The sequence below is a fragment of the Ictidomys tridecemlineatus genome, chromosome 7 (assembly GCF_052094955.1).
Source record: "Ictidomys tridecemlineatus isolate mIctTri1 chromosome 7, mIctTri1.hap1, whole genome shotgun sequence".
NCBI classification, from domain to species: Eukaryota; Metazoa; Chordata; class Mammalia; order Rodentia; family Sciuridae; genus Ictidomys; species Ictidomys tridecemlineatus.
Genome location: NC_135483.1, coordinates 143,538,136 through 143,561,509, shown reverse-complemented (window position 1 = coordinate 143,561,509; position 23,374 = coordinate 143,538,136).

Here is a 23,374-nt window from a genome sequence, read left to right as displayed (position 1 = left end):
CACTGACTTTGTAAAATTCTCCAAAGTTTTCTCAATGGACAAAATATAAAAGTATCCTGATATTAAGTTCAAATAGTTACATGAGTTACATCAGTATTATGCACACAATGTTTCCAATTCAAGTGTCCTGAGTTAGAAGCATTTATTTCTAAAAGATATAGAAGCTGCAAGATAGTATATCATTTTTTGAAGTTATAGAGAAATGCTTCTTCTACTGGGTATAAGAGAACTTACAAGGAAATATTCTCTTATGTTGAAAAAGCCTTAGAAAAAATATCTTGAAACTGATTTCAACTGCTTTTATAGCAAAATATCGGAACTATATCCTTAAAGGTAATATGTTTATGAACAATAGATCAAATACATCAAACACGAATGGGATAAAGTAGAGTGCATGCCTTTAATTCCCATTAAGCTTCTGGTCTTTCCATCTGCTCCTCTCACACTTTAGCTCAAATGACAAAGCCATCTTAGCTGTATTTCCCAGAGTTAGCTGATTCCTTGACATAACCCAAGGAGTGCTAAAAAAGAAAAAGAGGTATCCATTTAAAAGTGCAAGCCCATTTAGAATAATATCAGATTCAATAAAGCAACTTATTCTACTATTATGACTTGAGGTGACGGTATGTGGAAGGAGGAAACATGGACTTGAAGTGGCTCTTGGCACAAAGGTATTAATGTTTCCTGGTATTGGTGCAATAAAGTGGTTAGCAACTCTGTCCCTAAACCGTTGGAGTGAAGGGTTCCTGGCTGGCATTTGCGCAATGACTCTTGAGCAATGGAAAAAGCTGCAACTTGTTAGTACAGTTACAGTAAACAGTGCTGGCCTCACATAGCTAATTAGCTGTGGCCCCGGCTCGCCTGTGCTATGTGGTGACACTCTAATCAGAGATGATTGTCATCAGATATCACAGATGTCTCTCTCTCTCTCTTGCTGCTCAGCCCAGGCAGGAGCTGGCGTAGCTCAGAGCAGGCAGCGCTCGGAGCTGTTCAGAGACACCGGGTCTCTGGGTGCCTCAGCTGCCGGCTGCAGGCAGCTCGTCACTCTGCCTGCTGAGAGGAAGGAAGCAGGGTTAGGCAAGGGGGGGATCCTACCTGTCGGGTGTTCCAGGAGGCAGTGATGCAATCAGTTTGAAAGCAGAGGTTTCAGAACAAAAAAACCTGTAACTGAAGCTACTCAGGACTTTTTCAAGCCACCTGGGATTCTTGGAGATGACAAATGCTAATTCTTTCAATTCATTACATATTTTTGAACCGAGTGTCTGAGAGGGCTAAAGGAACAGGCTTCGAGATTTACAAGCCACAATCAAGGATGTGGTAAGGAAAATAAAGCAGCATGCCAAGAGGTGTGACTTGAGCCCTACAGTGGGAACCTGATAACCCTATAATCCTCCACCTCTCACCCACAGCTAGTCCTCCTCACTCCACCCCATACACTTAGAAGGTCTCTCCTCCATTCTCTGACCCTCCACCTATCATCCTGTTATCCCGCAGGAATGACTCAACTCCTGCCCCTGGGGTTGCTGGTAATCCTCTCTTCAGAAGGGCCCTCAGCTGACTTGACTTCTCTCAGAAGTAACCATTGCCACCATGTTCAAATACCCACCCCCTTCACTCCCCCGGCACCCACTCTGCTTCCTCAGTTGCCTCTTGGGCTCTTTGTTCTTGTGCTGGAGTTTCAGGGGCTCCATCTCTTTATCCAGAACCTTTCTCAGCTGCCATCTCCTGTACAGCCTCATCCCCCTATGGCTCTACCCATTGAGCCACTCTGGACATCCAGCTCTTCTTCAGGCCTCACCTGGGCTCCACATTTTTACTGAACTTTTTCACTAAATGTCTCATCTCCTATTTGACTTGCCTCAAACTATATGCCCATCTGTCCCGTGTCCCAGCCCCTCTTTCCCTTTAGGTGCTTCCTCTAAGTCAGGTCCCACTTCGTTCTTGCCAACTCATTGATGACTCCATGTTCCACTTGGGTCACTTGAGTCGGAAACCGGAAACCACCCTGGAGCCCAGCTCTCCTTGGGTCCCAAAGCCACACTGTCAGGAAACCTGTTGTGTCTTCCTCCTTACCTCTCCATGCCATGCCCTCTCTTTCTCTGTCTTACTCAAGCTTTTGTTATATCTACCTTTTGGGCTAATTCCTGATTCAAGAATATCCCTCATCCTTCAGAGTGACCTTTCTAGAATGCAAAGCTGATCCTGTTATTCTCTTTCTTGAAATATTCCACAGATACGTAAATTTTGAGCAAAGCCTAGAGTACAAGGCTGTCTTGAGTGGACCCCAGCCCATTTCTGGACCTGCCTGTGACCATCCCTTACAGCCCCGTGGACTGTGATTTTCCCACTGCCCCTGCTATAGTCACACCTGAGTCTTTGCATATGCATTAAATGTTCTGCCAAACTCAGCTCAAAGTTCTTCTTTTCTCAGACACCTTTCCTGACATTTCTAACAGAAGAAGATGCTGCTTCCCAGCATCTCATTTTTATGTTTGTGTTGTAGATCTAATTACACCCCTATGAATGTTAACATATCTGTCTACTCCACTTGGCTGGGAATCCTGGAGAGCACATAATGTTCATCTTGCAGCTCTTCACCTGGCCTTGCCTGACACAAAGTAGATACTTAAATATTTATTACATGAATGAATGAATAAATGCCAGGATGGATGAATGGATGGATGAGTGAGAATATACCATCACATAGGGAAAGGTAGGAAGAAGACTAACATATTTTCACAAACTCGGAGCTTAGGTCAGGAGAAGGGTGCAAGCAGAAGGAAGAGTAATAGCAATAACTACTATTCATTAGGCACATACTTTGTACCAGGCACCATGCCAAATTTATAAATTATCCCATTTAAACCTTATGATTTTAATTGTCTTATAGATGAGAAAATTGAGGCTCAAGAATTAGTATATGAACCCAAGAATACTTGCTGTATTTCAAAGTCACCCTGCCTGTACCATCCACAGGTATGGCTTCAGAGGTTTTGCATTTTGCAATTTAGGCCAAGGTAGACTTGAAAAGGGGGTAGGAAGAACATCCTTACTACTTTATGGTTAAAAATAAGATAGGCGTTTTTATTTTAAGACGACCAGTCTATTTCCTTAGCTAATTATGGTGTAAAGCTATAGGGGGAGGTTTTTACTTCTCCCCTTTCTCAGAACTAGGGCCACAGAATCCTTTACCTATGATGGTCTCCTTGCAAAATGCAGGCCTTCATTCAAAGTGGAGCTCAGGAAAGAGTCAAGTTTGAAAAAGCATTTCTATTGCTGATGCAGAATGGAATCCTTGCCCAGGAAGTCCAGCAGAGCTGTGGTCAGATCACTTGGTTTGCAAATAAACATTTTCACAACCCACTTGTTATTTGTTAGATGTGATGCTTTCACCAAATTAGTTGAATAATTGAACCTCTGGTTATTGTGGTACTGAGTAGACAGCCTCAGCGGTGCACAGAATAAAGAATGTGTGTTCGAGCAAGGGAGAGCGTGGGGGAGCTGGTTGAATTTAAAACCTTTAAATGCTTGTAAATAATATTGAAAGGCTGTTTTCCAACATTTAATTGGGTGGAATATAAGGGTCTTTTTATTTAAAAAAAATTTTTTTTGGAATGGGGAGGAAATTCAGGAAAAAATATGTCTTTGGCTTTGGCACTGAAAACAAAGTTCTTGTATCTCCTCTCTGGCCCCCCACCTTTTCCAGTATGTTCGCAACATATTTTTCTGTCTCTGGTTTGACCTTTATTTTGTCAAGTTTCTGGAATTATAAGGAATACATAACTACCCAGAAATTGAGATAGATACTGACTCCTTTTAATTTAAACTATTTTGTCGGGCTTATAGAAAAACAATAAAGATCTTAAAAAGCCACACATTCTTACAGGCATAATGAGGACCAGGGAAGACCACTAAAGGCTCCTAACCTGAGTGTGAGTTCATAAGTTTAATCAAAATGTAATCTTTTATTTTTATTGTGGGGCATTTTTTTTCAGCTATGTAGTTATGTTCTAAGCCAAAGCAAAGCATGTATGGCCAAGAAAATAGGAATAAGTAAAATAGGCTAAATAATCAAGTGATTATCTCAAATTATATATAACCATATAGAGTCCTACTGATGATCACAATTTGTATTTGTGACATTTTTCACTTTGTAATGTGTGTGTGCATGTATACATACACACACATATATGTATGTGTGTGTGTGCATGTGTACCCAGTCACATTTGGACCATATACCAAACCTATAAAGTTAGTAGATAAATATCATTATCTCCAATTTAGAGACATGATAACTGTAGTTCAGCGAGATAGATGCAATGACTTTCCCAGGATGCAAGTACATTTCTAGAAGCCTAGTGCTTTCTCTCCCCTTGTAGCAACACAGCACTAAACATGCATGTGCCTGGGTGGGCTGAAGGCCGTGCTCAGAATGCAGACTCAAGTTTAATTCTGTAGCAGGTTAGAATAGTAAGCAAATTTAAGATTGTGCAAAAGTTGCATTTCTGGTCCCAAAGCCTGGTTTAATAAAAGCAAATCAGCCTTGACTATTAGCTAAGTAAATGAAAGTGTTAATTAAGCTCAGCTCCCTCGTCAGAAATAAAAGCTTGTAAATTTCAAACATACCTGAGGAATGTGATCAGGCAACTGTGAATTTGTGTACAGGGTGTCATTACGTTCATTTGTTTGCCTGGTGTCCAGTCTGGGGACTGCCAGATAGTGAACCTTTAATAAATTGGAAAAGGAGGAGAGGAGGAAAAGGGAGAGGAGGGAGTACAGGGGTGAATGAAAACCGGGGAGAGGGAGAGCCAGGAGGCGGGAGTGAACTTCATTCACTAATTGGCTATGTTGAAGGTGAATTTTAACTAAGGCATGGTTTGGACAGTTGCAAATTTGTTCTTCCTGCCTGGGCTGTTAGCTGACTGCCTTCCATTAGGTATGAATGTATGTCCACAAACATTCAACAGTTCTGCATATACACCCACCAGCACACAAGTGTGCATACACACAGGCCCACGCACACACTCTCAAAACTGAGTCTCTCATTTAACACAAGGGGCAGAGCAAAGATATGATCAAAAGGAGGAAGAAATCCCGTAGATGAGGAAGAGGCAAAGGAAAACATTTCTGGTGAGACTTACATATCCTTAAATAATTAAGACACTGCAACTGAAATCACGTGCCTATACACCTGCACACGGTTTCCATAAACTTGGAAAAGTGTGGGGAGGTATCCCTATTGCTGAAATGAGGTTAAACATATTCATTAAAATATAAAATCTGCTCAAAGTAAGGGACTTTCTAAAAACTTAGAACTTCTGATGATGCTAGCCAAATTATGATTTGTTTCCAACAGAGAGATCCACCTTAAGAAAGGTCCAGAGAGCTCAATAGAAACCAAATAGAGTAAGAGGAAGTTGGGAGTGTGAGTGTCAGGCTGTCAGTAATCTGACAGCTATGGTAACTACCCTCTAATCCAGCCAGCTCCAGCCACGCTCTTGCTGACACCACCAGGACTGACTGACAGCTGAGGAGCAGGCACTTTTTACAGGCTCAAGTGACATCCAGTCTATTAAGGCTGACAAGCACAAAGCAGAGATTTGCCCTGAATGGTTTGGTACTGAAGTCTAGTAAAGGGGTTATTTGAAAGGTCTTAGAGAAAGTGTCAGACTCCAGCTCAGATGATAACAATATTGTAATGATGGTACTGGACAATGAAGTGTGATGATTGCCCATCCGGGCCAGGAAGACTGTAGGAGAATGGGGAGTACTGAGAATGAGCACACAGAAGCCCATCCTCCAAGGCCAGCATGCAACCGTTCAAGAAATTTCTTTGGTGGTGTGTTTGCCTGCACCTTGGGGAGCTTCCCATAGTTGCATATTAACTGTATTATTTGCATGGGGACTGGAGGTGGCAGTGAGCAGAGCAGAGGACTAGATATAAAGTAGGTGACACCTGAAAGGAACATTTACCTACCTTTGGTTCACTCTTCAGGTCATCAGAAGGCATTGGGAATATTTAATAGAAAAAATGAATTGCAATTTTTAGAATTCCCTTGCTTATAACTCTGGCTGAAAAGTAAAATAGTGACTCCAAAAGATATGACCGTGATTGTCATTGTTGCTATTATTGAAAGCATTGGCTCTCACAGGGTGCCAGGTACTGTGTCAACAATATGTATGTGGGTTTTTGGGTTTTTTGGGGTTTTTTTTTGTTGTTTTTTTTTTTGGTGGGAATGAGAATTGAACCAAGGACCTCGCACATTCTAGGCAACCAAGCTGCATCCCCAGCCCCTTTTTAAATTTTTATTTTATTTTGAGACATGGTCTCAAATTTGTGATCCTCCTGCCTCAGCCTCCTGTGTAGCTGAGATTACAGGTATGTATCACCACACCCTGCCCTGTCTTCTCATAGTTCTTTCTATGAAATTAAAAGAAGGGCAAGTATCATAATCCTGTTTTACTGATATGCACTCCCATTTGGGTTAGGCATGTCTTTATGTATATATTTATTCATTGCCCATTTATTTATTTAGTTCATACATATTATGTGTTTAATATAAGACTGAAGCTTTGGTAGATCCTAAGAAGACCTCAGTGAGCAAAAGAGTGTGCTCCCCATCCGCACAGTGATTAGACTCCAGGGCTGAAGGCTGATGCCCAGCTACTAGCACACCAGCTGTTAATACACTGACATAACTTCCATTTTGGCAAACAGCCACTGCTTTGAGCACCAAGTGCATCCCTACCTCTCACCCACATCTGCTTCTCTGGCCTCTCCACCCCCATGACTCCTCAAAACTCCCCATGATCCAACAACCAAAGAATGGCTGCCTGGCATGGCAGATCCCTCTTCTAGCCTTATGTCCAGCATTCATTCTGAATGGTCTTTTAAATTTTCATATCTACTAGTTGAGAAAATATTTAAACCCTACTGCTAGTGAAGCTCATAATTTTAAAATTTACCCCCAAAATTACAAACATTTTTTTTTTCAGAGATCCAAGCTTACTCTTAGAAAATTCTAAAAGTTTTCCCACATGGAATTTCCTTGGGAGTCATGTCCATATGGATAATTTAAGTTTGAATGTGCATAGATAATAAGAAGACAGACACACCAAGGAGTTTAGATTCCCAGAGAAAGCAGAGTTATTCTCACTATGAGAAGATGGGGGCTGTGGAGATAATGCCCAGTCATAAAAGAAAGATCAACAAGGAAGATAGGAGGAAAAAGATAGGCAGATGGGACCTGGGTCAACCCTCCTTTATGGATGTACCTGTATGGCCTTAACATTGCTGTGGAAAGGAAATCTTGCACCATATAGTATCAGATCATGTTCTAGAATTCAAGAACTAGAGAACCAAATGAAGTTAACAGAGAAGAATACCCGAGACAGAAGAAGGTAGGGGCAAAAGGGAGGGGGAGGAAGAGACTCAAACTCAGATAACAAAACACATGAAGATTAGTAAACCAATTGAGAAAGAGAACATCAAAATTTCCCATTTTCAAATCAATGGCAGCCTTAGAAATCAATAGCCCACAATCACAGTGAAAATCATCTGCTAGCAGCCACTGGAGTCAGAGCTTCTTGTCCCATCCCACCGTCTTGTCATTGTTTGAACTTCTCAGCGGTTTCCTGGAAAATGGTACTTGCAAGATTGTCTTTATTTAACCTGAATCATAGTTTTCCCAAGTGCAAAGTATGTTCACTGAAGTTGACTATTGAAAATGGTTACAGGCAAGTGTTTAGCTTTATAGTGCTTAAGAAGTGTTTTACACTTGATAGAAATAATAGACTGCCCAAAAAGCTTGAAAGGAAAAACTGGGAGATGAATTGCCAATAGAGGTTTCAATGTTCTAATATATTTCTGGGAATTGTTAAGTCCATGTACATTTAGGACTGTGCACATGCTCAGGAATGACCTGAGAAGACTCTAACCTCTTACACCTGGCTGCCATCAAGATCTATAGAAGCAGGAAGTGAAGGCTAAGGCAGAATTTGTCAACTGCCTACCTTAGTGTTGAAGATGTGCTCACAAATATACTTAGAGTTTCTTAGCAAAGACTGTAAAATTTGTTATAATTAGATGACCACTGAACTAAACAAGCAGATTTCAACTATCACACATAACAAATAATACTGACTTTAGAGAATTAGTTCAGATGTTACTAAACAGAGAAGAACAACTATAACACATAGTAACATCAACAGGCCCTGGATAGAGGGGAAAATCTGATTTGTAGAGTTGCTATATTATTGTTTTTAAAATGTCCAATATTAAAAAATTTTAACACATGCAAAAAACCCAAAAAAGTATGACTATACACAGCAAACAACCACATCAACAAAAATAGAACAAAACAAAATACAAAAACCCCAATCAATAGAAACTTCCTTGAGGAAATGCAGATTTAGGACTTACTAGGAAAAAAAAAAACCTTTTAATCAGGTGTTTTAAATATACTAAATGAACTAAAGAAAGTCACACCCTAAGAACTAAAGAAAAATATAATAATCATGTCTCACTAGGTACAGAATATTAATAAAGAAGTAGAAATTATTAAAAGGTATAAAACAGAAATTCTAAGTTCAAAACATACTAACTGAAATGAAAAATTCACTTGAAGTTCTCAAGACCAGATTTTAGCAGACATCAGAAAGAATCAGCAAACCTAAAAGTAAATCAGTGAAGATTATTTAGTCTGAAGAACAGAAAGAAAAGTGAATAGTCTCAGAGACATGTACATGATGAGAATACCAAATGATGGCAGAGAAAAAGCGTAGCAAGACTATATGAGGAAATAATGGCTAAAAAAATTCTTCCCCTGTAATACCAGTAGCTAAGGAGGCTGAGACAGGAGACAAGTTTGAGGCCAGCCTAGGTAATTTAGCAAGGCCTTAAGCAATTCAGCAATTATAACAAAAATAATTGAATTAAAGAATAGAAATCACAAGAGAGTCAATGAAAACAAAAGTTGTTTCTTGGAAAAGATATTAACCAAGAAAAAATGTAGAAGGCTTAAATTAATAAAACCAGGAATTTTGTTCCTCATTTGAGGAAACACTACTACTGACATTAGAGAAATAAAAAGATTATAAGGGAATACTATGAACAATTATACACTAACAACATAAGTAACCTAGATGAAGTGGATAAATTCCTGGAAAGACAAAAACTAACAAAACGAATTCAAGAATGAATAGAAAATCTGAACAAACTAATAACAAAGAAGAAAATTTAATTAGCAATCCAAAATCTTCCCAAAAAAGAAAATCCTAGAACCAAAGAGTTCCCTGGAGAATTCTACCAAATATTAAAGAATAAACACAAATTATTTACAAACTCTTACAGAAATAGAAGGAAAAAAAATGCTTCTCAAAACTCATTTTATGAGCCCAGAAAAACACCACACAAGAAACAGAAACTATAAACCAAAATCCATTATGAATAAAGACACAAAAGTCCTCAAGAAAATGCTAGAAAATTAATTCAGTAACATATAAAAAGGAATGTACTTCATGACCAAGTGTGAATTATACCAGGAATGCAAGGTTGGTTCAATATTAAAAGTCAATCAATATTACACACTATATTAGTAGAATAAAGGTTAAAGCCCACATGATAATCTCAATAGACACACAAAAGGCATTTGACAAAATGTAGCACTCTTCATAATAAAAACACTCAGTAATCTAGTAATAAAGGGAAATTTCTCAAAACAACAAAATATATCTACAAAACCCCACAGCTATCAGCATACTTAAGGAAGAAAGATGAATTGTTTTCTCCTTTATGTCAATAACACAAAAAGGATGTCCACTATTGTCACTTGCATTCAATATGGAAGGGAGTTAGGCAAGAAAAGGAATTAAAAGGCATTCAGATTAGAAAGGAAGAAGTACCATCTCTATTTGTAAGTGACATGATCTTATATATAGAAAACTCCAAGAAATCAATAAAACTGTTATAGTTAATAAACAAGTTCAGTAAGGTTATAGAATGCAAGTTAGCTATGCAAAAAATACTCATTTCCATTTGCCAATAATGAACAATGAAAAAATTAAATGAAGAAAATAATTTAATAATAGCATCAAACAGAATATAACAATTAGAAATATATTTTTTAAAAAATGAATCAAGACTTGAACACTGTAAGACATCATTGAAAAAAATTAAATAAGACCTAAAAAATTAAATCCACATTCATGGATTTGAACAATATTGGGAACCCAGTACATTTGATCCATAAATTCAATGCAATCTCTATTAAAATTCTAGCTGCCATTTTTTTGGCATAAATTTAAAAACTGATCCTAAAATTCACATGGAAATGCAGGAGACCCAGGATAGCCAAAACAATCACAAAAAAAGAACAAAATTAAGGCATCACAATTCTTGACTTCCAAACTTACCAGCAATCAAGACTGTGTAATACTGGCATAAGGGTAGACAAAGCTCAAGGCCTAGAATTGAGAGTCCAGAATATACTTATGGACTTAAACTTTATGCATATACAGAAAGAAAAAATAAAACAGTTGAACTCTGTCTTATACCATATATAAACATTAAAATGGATTAAACATCTAAATGGAAGAGTAAAATCTATAAAATTCTTAGAACAAAAAGCAGGACAGGTATAATTCTTCATGACCTTGGATTAGACAACAGTTTCTTATATATGACACTTCTGATATAAGCAACAAAAGAAAAGTATAGGTCAATTTTGACTTAAAATTAAAAATTTTCTGTTTCAAAGGCAATGATCACTTGAAAAGATACTCAAACATCATTAGTCACTAGGGAAATACAAACCCAAACCACCATGAGATACCACTTCATATCCTCTAGAACAGCCATAATTAAAACCCAGACAAAAACAAATATGAGAGAGGATGTGGGGAATCATAACCCTCCTACATTGCTAATGAGGATGAAATCATGTTGCTACTGTGGGAAACAGTTGGCGATTTCAAAAAGTTAAATATAGAGTTACCATTTGACTCATCAATTCCATTCTTAAGTGTATACTCAAGAAACTTATAAAAATGTTTATGTAAAAATATGTACACAAATGTTCTAAGGAGCATCTTTCATAACAATCAAAAAAGTAGAAAAATCCCAAATATTCAACTAATGAATGAATAAACAAAATGTGGTATATCCATATAATGGAATATTATTCAGTTCCAAAAAGAATGAACTATTAATACGTGCTATTATTTGAATGAATCTTGAAAATATTATTCTAAGTGAAATGTCAGTCAATAAATACCACATTTCTGTAATTCTATGCACATAAAATAAATTTGTTATGGTAGGAATAGAAAATTAATATGGCTACTTAAGCCAGAGTGCTCACTATGGGACTACAATTGAGGAAAATTAATTTTGTAGTGGTACACACTCTCTTCCGATAATTTCAAATTTGCACTTACATTTGATACAAATCAAGATTAAAATATGGCAAGTTTCCCATCACAAGAACATAGCAGCAGCCATCAGTGTGTCTGCCAGCAGTCAAGGCTCCCAGAATTTAGCTCTGACCTATAGCCTGAGAATGGCTCTGGCTAACATAAATAAGTTTAATTTCCCATTTATCTATACTATGTATCAATCATTTAATCAACACATTTCAATGTCTTCTAGTAAGGCCTAGCATATTCTGTCAGATCCTAGGGAGATTCAAAATTAATAAGGCACCTGGCTTCAAGGAAACTATAATAGTGGTAGAGATGGATATAGATTTCCCATCCCATGACAAAAGCCAACCATTAAAATTTCAGCAGATATTTCCTTTCAGACCCTATAATAGCAATGTTAGGAAAACTATGTATGCCTGAAAATTATACTTTCTGATTGAGCCTTAGCCTTAAATGTGTGAATTGTGGACAATTCCTTAATCCCCATTGAGAAACATCTGGAAGGAGGAAGAAAGATATGGGGAAGTAAAGGTGGCGGGGGTCAGGGGGTACAACTTAAACAGGCACTTTCACAAGGGCAATCAGAATGGAACCCTGACTTTGATTCTTATAGGTTGTAGAACTTGGAGCAATTCATGAATCCATGCTTCAGTTTCTTCATCTATAAAATGAGAATAAATAAGCCATTTTGGAAAACAGTATGAAATTTTCTCAGAAAACTAAAAATAGAACTACCCTGTCACCCACAATCTCCCTATGGATGTATATACAAAGGAAGTGAAATCAAAATATCAAGGGATATCTAAAAAACACATCACAAGAAACAGAAACTATAGACCAAAATTCATTATGAGTATACACACAAAAGTCCTCAAGAAAACACGAGCAAATTAATTCAGTAACATATAGAACTTTCATATCTGCTTCGGCTTTATTCAGTGGATGACTGGATTAAGAAAACGTGTCTTTCGAACCCATGGAATACTATACAGCTGTGAAAGGGGGAAAATCCTTATGTGTAAAACAACATGTGGATGCATCTGGAGGACATGATGCTGAGTGGAGTAATCCAGGCCCTGAAAGAAAAAGATCACATGATCGCACTTCCATGTGGACGCTAATGGAATGATAGTTGCCTGAGGTTGGAGCAGTGAAGGGGTTATTGATCCAAAATCCCAAGTTTCGAATAGGCAGAAGGAATAAGTTTTGAGGTTTAATGTACAATGAGGTCAATCTATAGTCAATAATAATCTGTTCTATATCTCAAAATAACTAAGTAAATTTCAAATGTTTCACCATAAAAACATCACAAGTAAGCAAGGTGATGGATACATCAATCAGTGCTTGATTTAATCATTCTGTACTGTGTACATGTATCAAAACATCACATTGTACCTCATATAATTATGACTCATCAATTAATATTATTAATTTTAATGAACAGTACCTACTAATACTACCTAATTTGTGTGATTACTGTGGAGATTAAAAAAGTAAACAGGAAGTGTTTAGCAGAGTGACTGTTATAATTTCATAAGTATTCAAACCCTTTAGATCCCTCCTTTCCCAATTCTGGAAGCATTCTGATGAGCTAAAATTTTTCTTGAGGACTCTTACATGAAGCAAAAAAAAAAAAGTTCAGGGCTTTTAGAAATTTTTAATGTAGAGGGTTTTGTGTTTTTTTTCTGTAGAAGTCTGGAATGGATTTAAAACTGAAACTCTAAATATTTCGCTGTTTCTAGAATCCTAAACATTTAATATTATCAATATTGCCAAATTAAGCCAAACACCAATGAAGCCATCAAATCTGCCCTGCTGTTCATCTTTCACTCTCTTCTTTATTTAATGTATACTTTTAGAATAATGATGTTGACTTCAAAACTGTGATTCTGAATGGACCACGGCTTACAGATACTGATAAAATAATGCAAACATCATTAGTATTGGGGCTGACACTACCTTCCTACACAATGCTGGGAGGTTAATACTTTCTGTGCTTCTACTCAGTATGAATATTTATTGGCATATAAAGTCAGGTTGAATAACCTGGAATGAAAATAACATAACACAGACTTTCCCCGTGACCCACCTCTTCTCTTTTTATATATATATTTTTATTCCAGAGAGTCCCACTGAGGAAAAAATTTATCATAAAGGGAGCCTTTGAAATATGAGTTAGTTGACAGAGTATACTCTAATTCTAAATAGATGATTACATCTTAAGAATAATCCTGGTTAAGCACATTTTGATCATCTCATTTATAACATTTTCCCTTGGTTTTTGTCTTATTAACCCTAGTACTTGTATAGGTAGCTCTTTTATAACCACTTCAGGTTTTATTTTACCATTTAGGAGACAAATGTGACCACCTCATGTTCTTCAAATTAAAATTTCTTGATTCCTCATTCATCAGAATAACAAGAATCCAGGATCTTTTTAAGGTTATTTTTCTCCATTATCTAAGTGTCCGTGTATCCCCTCATTCTAGAGAGGCCTGGGTGTGCTTGAGAGCAAATTGGAGAACCCGGCCACAAGATGTCCTGGTTTGCAAATGACTTGTTGCTGGCCCTCGATGCTGTGATGCATTTTTGTCTGTACGGTGGTCCTCTTTCTGGTTCAGCGTTGTGCACAGACCTTATCTGTGCTTATGAATACAATGAAAGTTGGTTCAAATATAATGAATATTGATATTGGCATTGCTCTTAGAGTCTCGGGGTGACAGCTGTTATTCTGAAAGCAGGTCCACATTGTTCTAGAGCCAATACTTCTCTAAGTCAATCTTACTATTGACTGAGCCAGCCTCACTATTTTCCCTAGTGAGGAATTCTCTTTTGGATGATCTTTACTTTTCCTTATTTCGAGACCAGCAAAGGCATCTAAAGATGTTGAACCTCCAAAGGGCCCATTACTCTTTGCCCAGGGCAACCAAGTCCCAGTTGCCTGATACACATAATTGAGAGAGGTCTTTACAGGGACCCTTCCTGAATGAGTCATGTCACAAAGCCACCACCCACACCCACCAAGACAGCTATGCTGCAGCAGACTTCAGGAGCTCTCTCCTCATGAAAGAAAGGGAAAACACGAATGTTCCAACTAGTCGCCACACTATGCAAGGCTTCACAGCCAATATTCAGTGGAGACAAATTTTGGAATAAATCTGATATCTGTCAGATTTAATACTGGTTCTGCCATTTCCGAGTTACATGTGCTCAAGCAAGTAACTTAATTACTCTGAGTGCATGTAACAACTCAGAAAGTATCTAGGGCTTTGAGTAATAAAGAACTTACCAACAATAGCTTAAACAAATGAGGGTTTTGTTTTCTTCCATAAGGAGAAGTCAGAAGTCAACAGTCGCAACACTCAGATCCACAGGTCAACGTGGCTGGGCCACGGACTCCGCAGTTCTCTTGGCATTGCTCTTAGAGTCTCAGGGTGACAGTTGCAGATCCAGCAGGCACATGGCCTTTCAGGCAGCTGAAAGAAGGAAAGATGGGAAGAAGGAAGTATCCAGACTTATTTGGGGAAAGCAGGAGCATCCCAGAAATCCTCAGCCAACCTTGGTTTACATCTCAAGGGTCAGACTATGCCATGTGTCCACTCTTGCCTTCCAGAGAGCCTGAGATTCTAAATCTAGATTCTAAAGTATATGGAGACACTGAAAAAAGAATGTGGAAATCGGTGTTGAATAAATCGTCCTACAGTATGCAACATATAGATGAGGACCTGAATAATAGTCACAAAGATGAAGAAAAGTGGGTGTGATGGAATCCATCATGCTCTTCTGAGCAATGGAGAGAGGGCAGTGGTGGGGAGCGCACAGGTCAGGAACCACGTCTTCTCTTTTTAGCAGCCTCCTAAAGGGCCTAATAAACTTCTCAAGACAAAATAGACCAACTGTTGAGAAACACTGGTCCCCAAATGATGTTCAGAGTTGTGATTCTGTGAAAGTATAGTATGATCCCAGACTCCTCTTTAGGGAGCCATGACTCGTAGAATGAAAGGAACTACCTATCAGTCTTTGCTTTTAGCCAAAGTTTTTGCCAAAATGTTTTACTAGAGACTTTTTCCCGTTTTAGTTTCATGCTTTTTTTTTTTTTTTTTTGCTAGTGACTGAGTCAAACAAAAATTCCATCACTTCATATTAAAAGGCACTTTCATGACATAAACAGGGTCTCGATACAGGACACGCTAACCTCTGAAATCCTATCAGAGGCGTTGGTGAGTGAGCTTGATTTCCATGAGAGCTATTCAGTCAGTCCTTCACAACCCTTTTTTACGTGGGGATCCTATTATTTAACAGGCACTTTAAATTGAGACCAGCATCCTGATTCTCAAGCAGCATGGCTTTTATTGGAAGTCTCTGCCACGTTTAAACATCTTTAATACATTTTAAAAATAGAATTGTAAAAGGCAGCAACCAGACTTCAAAGCATAGACATGTTGGCCAGAATTGTGAAGCTGGCGACAATTTTCACTGGTTGTAAACCTTGTGGAGCCTCTTTCAATCCCCCGAACAATTGCTGAGGAAGGGGTTCGGCACACATTCCTCTGGAGTGTCTCCTGGACGGGTCTGAAGTGTCCAGGTGGTGGAGGAGTCAGAAACCAGCACACTGCAGGGCAGACATAGAAAGCACCACCAACCAGAGCCATGGGGCCATGAGCAGAGCCCAAAGAAACCAGGCCAAACCAAAACCAAATGAGGACTTGGAAAAGGGTTGGCCACCCTCTCTGAGTTTTGGTCCGTTGCATCTCTCCTCTCCTGCCCAGGTCTTCCTTCCCCTGGGGAGACTTCAGATGTCCTCTATTTCCACTAAACCTGGTTGCTCGCTCACTCTCATTCTCTCTCTCTTTTTTTTTTAATTTTTGCCCTCACTGAACTCTGTACAGACACTTACTATACTTGAGCAAAATTAATTTTTACACTATGGATTCTGTCTCCCACTCCCAGCTGAAGCCTGTGAACACCTTGGAAGAAAGAGCTTCATCTTATTCATCTCATGCACACAGCAAATTAAATGAGTATTTAAACAAAGTGGAGTCTCTTGGGAGAAGCTAAGCAGCAGGATCTGGTTCGAAGGAATTATGAAGAAGGATTTTTTTGGTTTCTTTACTCTGAGGCAGTGGTTCACAAATTGTGATCCCTAAACCAGCAGCATTAGCCTCGCTGGGGAAATCTTAGGAAATGCACATTCTTGGGCCTGGCCACAGGCCTGCAGGGTAAGTGGGCAAGCTTGAGAACCAGGAGAGCAGATGGTGTTGCTCCAGTACAAAAAGCCTGGCAGATTGGGGACCCAGGAAGAGCTGACATTTCAGCTAAGTTGGAATACGTGATATCCCAGTTGGAAGGCAGTCAGGCTGGAAGGAATTTGGGCAATCTGTGTTTTCACAAGCCTTCCAGGTGGTTCTGATGCACACTAAGTTTCAAGAATCATAATTTAACCTTTCCAAACCACAGTTTCCTCATCTGAAAAATAAAACTAATCATAGCAACCTCAAAGAGCTGATCCAGATATGTAATTAGATAAAATATGTATCTTTTAATCCACAGCCTCATACACATTAACCACTCAGTGACATTATAGAAGGGTGAACGTATTCTGGTTTGCTTTGCTTTGCTGGATTAGTGACTTTGCAAAAGCATTTCCATTATTGGCCTCATCCTGTGTGGATTTGGGTTATTCATACAACAGATTCCTTTGGTTCATCTGAGTTCCCAAGTTCTCCCAGCTAAGCCCTATCCTTTTCAGAATCCTTGTAATTAAGCCAGAGTCAAGCATGAATCCTGGGATCTTGTTGACTCCATTGGCCTTGGCCTTGGTCTTGGCCTTCACACCATAGGGCCCATGGCTTTCACTCTTTATGTTGTAGAGGAAACAATCATGTGGACCAGAGCTAGCCTAGATGGGGAAGAAAAGGGCCTCAAAGAATTGCTGCTCAAAAGAAAGCTAAAGTGGAGAAGGTCCCTCTGCATCCTCTAACAGGACATAGAAGAAATCATATGGCTTTGGAGCCCCAGCATTCAAAAGGCCAATTAAATCATTTAAAGTTTTCCAATTGATTTCCTCTTAACTGAGTCACCATAGTTTTAAATTTGTCAACAAACCACATCCCTCCTTCAGGGCAACAGGCAGCCCCCCTACTGCTTTACTTAATTCTTCCAGACAGCTAGCATAGCCACCTCCCCACTCCAGCAAAATCTGGTTTAACTACTCTGTGTTTGCTGCACCAGGCAAGCCTCTAGTCCAAGACAGAAAAATTCCATTTCCAAGTGGCACCTTCAAATAGACTTCACACACACACACACACACACACACACACACACAGAGAGAGAGAGAGAGAGAGAGAGAGAGAGAGAGAGAGAGAGAGAGAAACCTAGAGCACATTTTCTCTTTTGACTTTAAGCAATAGCAAGTGCAGAATTACAATTTTCCAGGGCTTTTTGCTCAACACAAGGCACACTAGGCAAAGCTCACCAAAGATCCAAAGTACTTCTCTCTGCCCCCAAAGCTGCTACCAACTAACACTCCAGGTGGGTTCTGCTCAGTCACCACAGGGGTGGTTGAAAGCAACCAAGCTCTGGCATTTGAAGCCGATGAAAACCCTGTCCTTTCACTCTCAAATAAATAACGCTTTGAAAATTATTGCTATTACTGTTCTTTTAATAAGTCCGCATTGCCTCAGTGCCCCCCCTCCCACCGATTCCCATTTGTTTTCCTGTGGGAGCCAGGTCTTTGAAGCTGGCATCTTCCCGAGCAGAGTGAAGATGTAGCACCCTTCTCTGCCTGGCTGACCCTCCCTGGAGGGGCCCAGTGGGGGTGAGTCACCCCTGGTGGGACTTTTCTCATTAGCCCTGCAGGCAGCATGCATTCCAGCCTGCCTGGCCTTGGACTCTAAGCAGAGAACCCCAAATATTTTGTGAGGAATAATAAAGGTGGTCAGAACGTGACAGCTAGTTTATTACCATCAGCATCAGTTCTGATGCTGGCGGAGTGGGGAAGGAGAGACCACTGCCCTCCAATGACCGGAAAGAAAGAAATAGCCTGGGAGAACGCAGTGACTGAGTCTTTGCTCTCCCTATAACACGACCTTTGCTGGCTGAATAGCCACATTAAAACGAATATTGAAAGCAAGTATGAAATGGCACAAGGCAAACAAATGAAAGGAGGGCAATAAATGCCAGAATACCATTCTGAGAACAAAGTATTCTTATTCAACTTACAACATTTACAAAGAGCCACAGCCCCGGCCTCTAAGGAGATCATAATTAAATATGGGAAATAACATGACGATAAAAAACACAAACACACAATGAACAATGGGAAATATAAACAAAAGTACCATAGGAATGTAGAGAGAGAAAACTTCTACCTGGTATCCCTGTGGCAAGAATTCCTGGAGAGGTATCTGAATGGACTTTGGGAGCAGAGTGTTGTACTTCAAGAAAGAAAATTTGGGAGAACCTGTTTGGTTGCCTCCCCATAGTATTTGCCCTCCCAATTCACTTCTCCTTTCCTGTAAGAGTCAACCTCCCAGTTTAGAGGCTGCCAATGCCACATATTCATCTTTCAGCCTTCCTCGAAAAAAGAATGTGGTCTTCTGAGCCAGGCATGGTGCTGTACACCTGTAATCCCAGCAGCTCAGGAGGCTGGGGCAGGAAAATTGCAAGTTTAAGGCCAGCCTCCACAACTTAGCAATACCATGTCTCAAAAATAAAAAGAGCTGAGGATATAGCTCAGAGGGAGAGCACTCTGGGTCTGATCCTCAGTACCGCACACCCACTACCCCACCACACACACACATACAAAATGTGATCTTCTAATTCAATGCTGATCAATGGTACGCAGGGAGAAACATTTAGAAAGGGTTTCCTTCCTGATTTGGAGGCAGGGCTTGGGGGGGTCATGGAGCAGGGAAGAGGTGGATAAAAACTGCTTTTTCCTGGCCTGAAAACGATTAACCAAGGATGTGAAACTTGGAGTTATGGCTACCATCTTGGTGTCTGAGAGAAAGCAGGAGAATCAGAGAGAAATCAGTTTTCATTCCAGAGTTTACAAGCAGTCATGGGACTCCTGTGACCTGTACCTGAACACAACCTGAGTCTCACACAAAGATTAGGGAAACCCAGCTGGGCAAGGTGGCACATGCCAGTAATCCCAGTGGCTCCAGAAGCTGAGGGAGGAAGATCACAAGTTCAAAGTCAACCTCAGAAATTTAGCAAGGGCCTAAGCCACTTAGCAAGACCCTGTCTCTAAAAATTAAAAAAATAAAGTTAAAGGGCTGGGGATATGGCTCAGTGATAAAGCATCTCTGGATTAAATCCCTGGTACTAATAAAGAAAAAAAATAAGGATATCCATTCAGACAGGAGAAACAGAATAAGCAGACATTCACTAAGACCAAGTAGGTGTGCTTATTTTAGTAGATGTTTATAGTGTACAGAGAATTCTACCATGAAGTAATCTGGGTAGTTGGGGCCAAGTTCCAGAAGAACTCAGGACCAGGATACAGAGTATGAATTTATCCTGAAGGCAACAGTGGAGAGACAATGAAGCCATTTGAACATGTTGCTGCCCTTATCAGAGTAGTGTCATAGAAAAATAAAATGGCAGAGATGTAGAGGAAGGATTAGACTGGAGAGAAAGACAGGAAGTGAGGAAGACACATGAGACTTTTGTTGCAAATTACCTATTTCAGGGAATCAAGCATGTCTTCACATTATACTCCCCTGGGGAGATTTTAAAAATTCTTAAGTCCAGGTTCCTTACTCAAGCTACTGATTCAGTTGGTCTGGCATGGGTAGCTAAAATGGATTTGACCCCCCCCCCTTTTTTTCCCCCTAAAGCGTGCCACATGATCTCTGATGTAACATGCAGCCATTGCTGAAACCCCTGATGCAGTTGACTTGGGGCTGTGGCAAAGAAAAGAAGGGACAGACGTGGGAAAGATTGTGGAAGTTGAGCAGGCAGCACGTGGTGGCTAATGGATGGAATGGGCAAAGGAGGCGAGAGAGTCAGTGATCTCAAAAGCCTCTTCCAAGACAAGTGGCAGGGGAATGGCAGAGCCGCTCACAGAAATGGAGAAGTCAGGAGAAGGAACAAGTTTAAGGAAGAAAATTTCGATTTGGGAAATATGGAGTTGAAGTGCTGCAACAAGCTCCAGACTCTAAGCTAAGCATTTAAAACCACAGGCTGGGGAATCTCTTATATTGGGGGATCACTGATCTTCAAGCAATGCTTCTTCAACAAGGAGGGGATATAGGAAGACAAAAAGAGGAAGACCAACTGTAAAATCTGGAAGAAAACTAAGGAGAAAGAAGAAAGGAAGAAGGAGTCAATCTGAGGAGTTAAAATCGAATTCCCAATTAGACTAATATATGGATACACAGTTATTTGGTGGAGATTAGACATCAGGATGGTATTATAGAAATTAACAGAGGAAAGCTCTCCTACCCAGTGTTAAGGCTGAAGGCCATACCAGCCTCCACAACTTAATGAGACCATGTCTCAAAAATAAAAAGGGCTGGGGATATAACTTAGTGATAGAGCACCCTGGGTCTAATCCCAGGGTAAGGCTGAACTGTCACTTGAAGCCATTTGTTCTCCACATCTGATACAGAATAAATAAAAATACAACCTTGAACATTGAATTTGATGTTAAACTGTTAAAAACCATTGAACAAAGTTCACAACTGCTATTCTTGAATAAATTTCATGCTTTTGAAGAAAAGTTAGAATCATTCATATGACCCACCAATGAGATCCGATGGTCTGAAAAGCAGATGATTGAGATTTGGGAAAGTAACGCTTCCTTCTCATAAAAATGTAAACAGATATACCTAAAACTCTCCCCTCACATTTGTATCAGCTTTCTTTATGAAGAATTGGACAAACAAAAATTCCAGACCTCTCCAGTTGGTTCTGATAGTAAATGTGGTACATTTAGAACTATTGAGAAATAATATGATTGTGCAGATTATTGTTATTTAATACATTTACATGTATACATCACTTATTAATATTTATAAAATAAGATACTTAATATTGATTCCATTAATAATGACTTACATCACTGCCGTACATAAAGAGCCAAGATTTTCTTTTGTAAAATCCTCGTTGACCCTGTAGTCCTATACACCAAACTGACTTCAAGGAAGTAGAATGAACCTACTCCTTAAGGTTGTATGGAAATTGTTTCTATTATTTTTCTTTCTCTTAGCCAACCATATAATGGGCATAAAAGGTAACAACCAAGTTTGTGGAATAAAAGAGAATCAGTAGCATATTTTTCAAAATAGTTTCAGGTAATATTTCTATTGGAATTAAAAGAAACTGATAAAGTTATTAAATACTTTTATACTTAAATTTTGTATGAAATCAAATGTCCCTCACTTGGAAGGAAAAGTCTAATAAGAAATAATCCATGGCCCCTCTTTTACTGTTTCATAATAATTGCTTCGATGTAAAATGTTCACAAACATGAGCTTCTTAAGTAGAATTTAAAATTAGGTTTCTATCTGGGATAAATGTACATTTGGTAAAAATCAGCCATCCATCATCCAAAATACAGAAAGAGTTATGGCAATAGCTAGGGTTAATTACCTGTAGTTCTCAAATAAAGTTGGTTGCTATAATGGTTATACTATTGAGAAAAAGATAACGAAATTCACGCATTCCTCTGAGTCTTCTCATGTTCATGCATGACCTTGGAGGTCCTTTCCAACTCCATGAGTCTAGCATTCCACAGTGAATTGTACCTGGTGTATTTTCACTGCTGTCTTAAGGAAAGAGAAGTTTGGCTGAATTCCAGCTTCTTTATACTTTTAAATATACTCAAGTAGTTTCATACAGTGGAATATTTTCAGTCATTAAAAATTATGGTGATTTTTTTTTAAAGACCAAAACAAGAACTAAGAAATATGTTACACACAAATACACAAATGTCCTATATATTGTATTATTACAACTTTTTCTAAATTATATTAAATAATTTTACCAAAATTTTTAATAATTTTAATGGTTAATTCTGGGAAATGAACTAATGGTAATTTTTCAATCCTTTTTTCTATTTACCAATAATTACACAGAGCATGTAAAACATGATAAAATATTATCAAAGTTGTTGAAATACTGATGCAGTTTACTCAATTCTTATTTATAATAAATAACTGTATTAGATTTTTGTCACTGTGACTAAAATACCTGACAAGAACATCTTAGAAGAGGAAAAGTTTATTTTGAGTTTACAATTTCAGAGGTTCAGTACATGGTTAGCTGACTCCATTGCTCTGGGCCAAGATGAGGCAAGACATCATGGCAGAAGGGTGTGGGAGAGGAAAGCTGCTCAGTTCATGACAGCTGGAAAGCCGAGAGACTGTATAAGGAGCCAGGGAAAAGATATGCAGTCCCCAAGTAGGTCACCCTGTTGACCTATTTGCTTCAGCCACACCCCTCCTGCCTATAGTTTCCACCCAGTAATCCATTCAGATAATCAAACCACCAAATGGATTAATCCACTGACTAGGTTACAGCTTTCATGATCTAATCACCTCATCTCTGAGCATTCCTTCATTGTCTATCACACGAGCTTATTAGGAACCAGCTTATATCCAAACCATAAAATTCCACTCTTGTCCCTCAGAAGCCTTGTCTATCTCAAAATGCAAAATGTAATCAGTCCATCTCTAAGAATCTTTGCGGTCTTTTTTTTTTCTTTTTGCACATGCCAGGCTTCCTTAGATAAGAAGATCTTTTTTTTTCTTGTTTCTCACTTTTTGTTTATTTTTATTTCTTACATACATGACAATAGTGGAATGCATTACAATCATAGTTATCCATTCACAGGACAATTTTTCATAACTCTGTATATAAAGTATGTTCATGCCAAATTATGCCATTATACATGAGCTCTCTTATTTTTTTGCATTACAATTCTTTTTTTATTTGTTTTAACTAG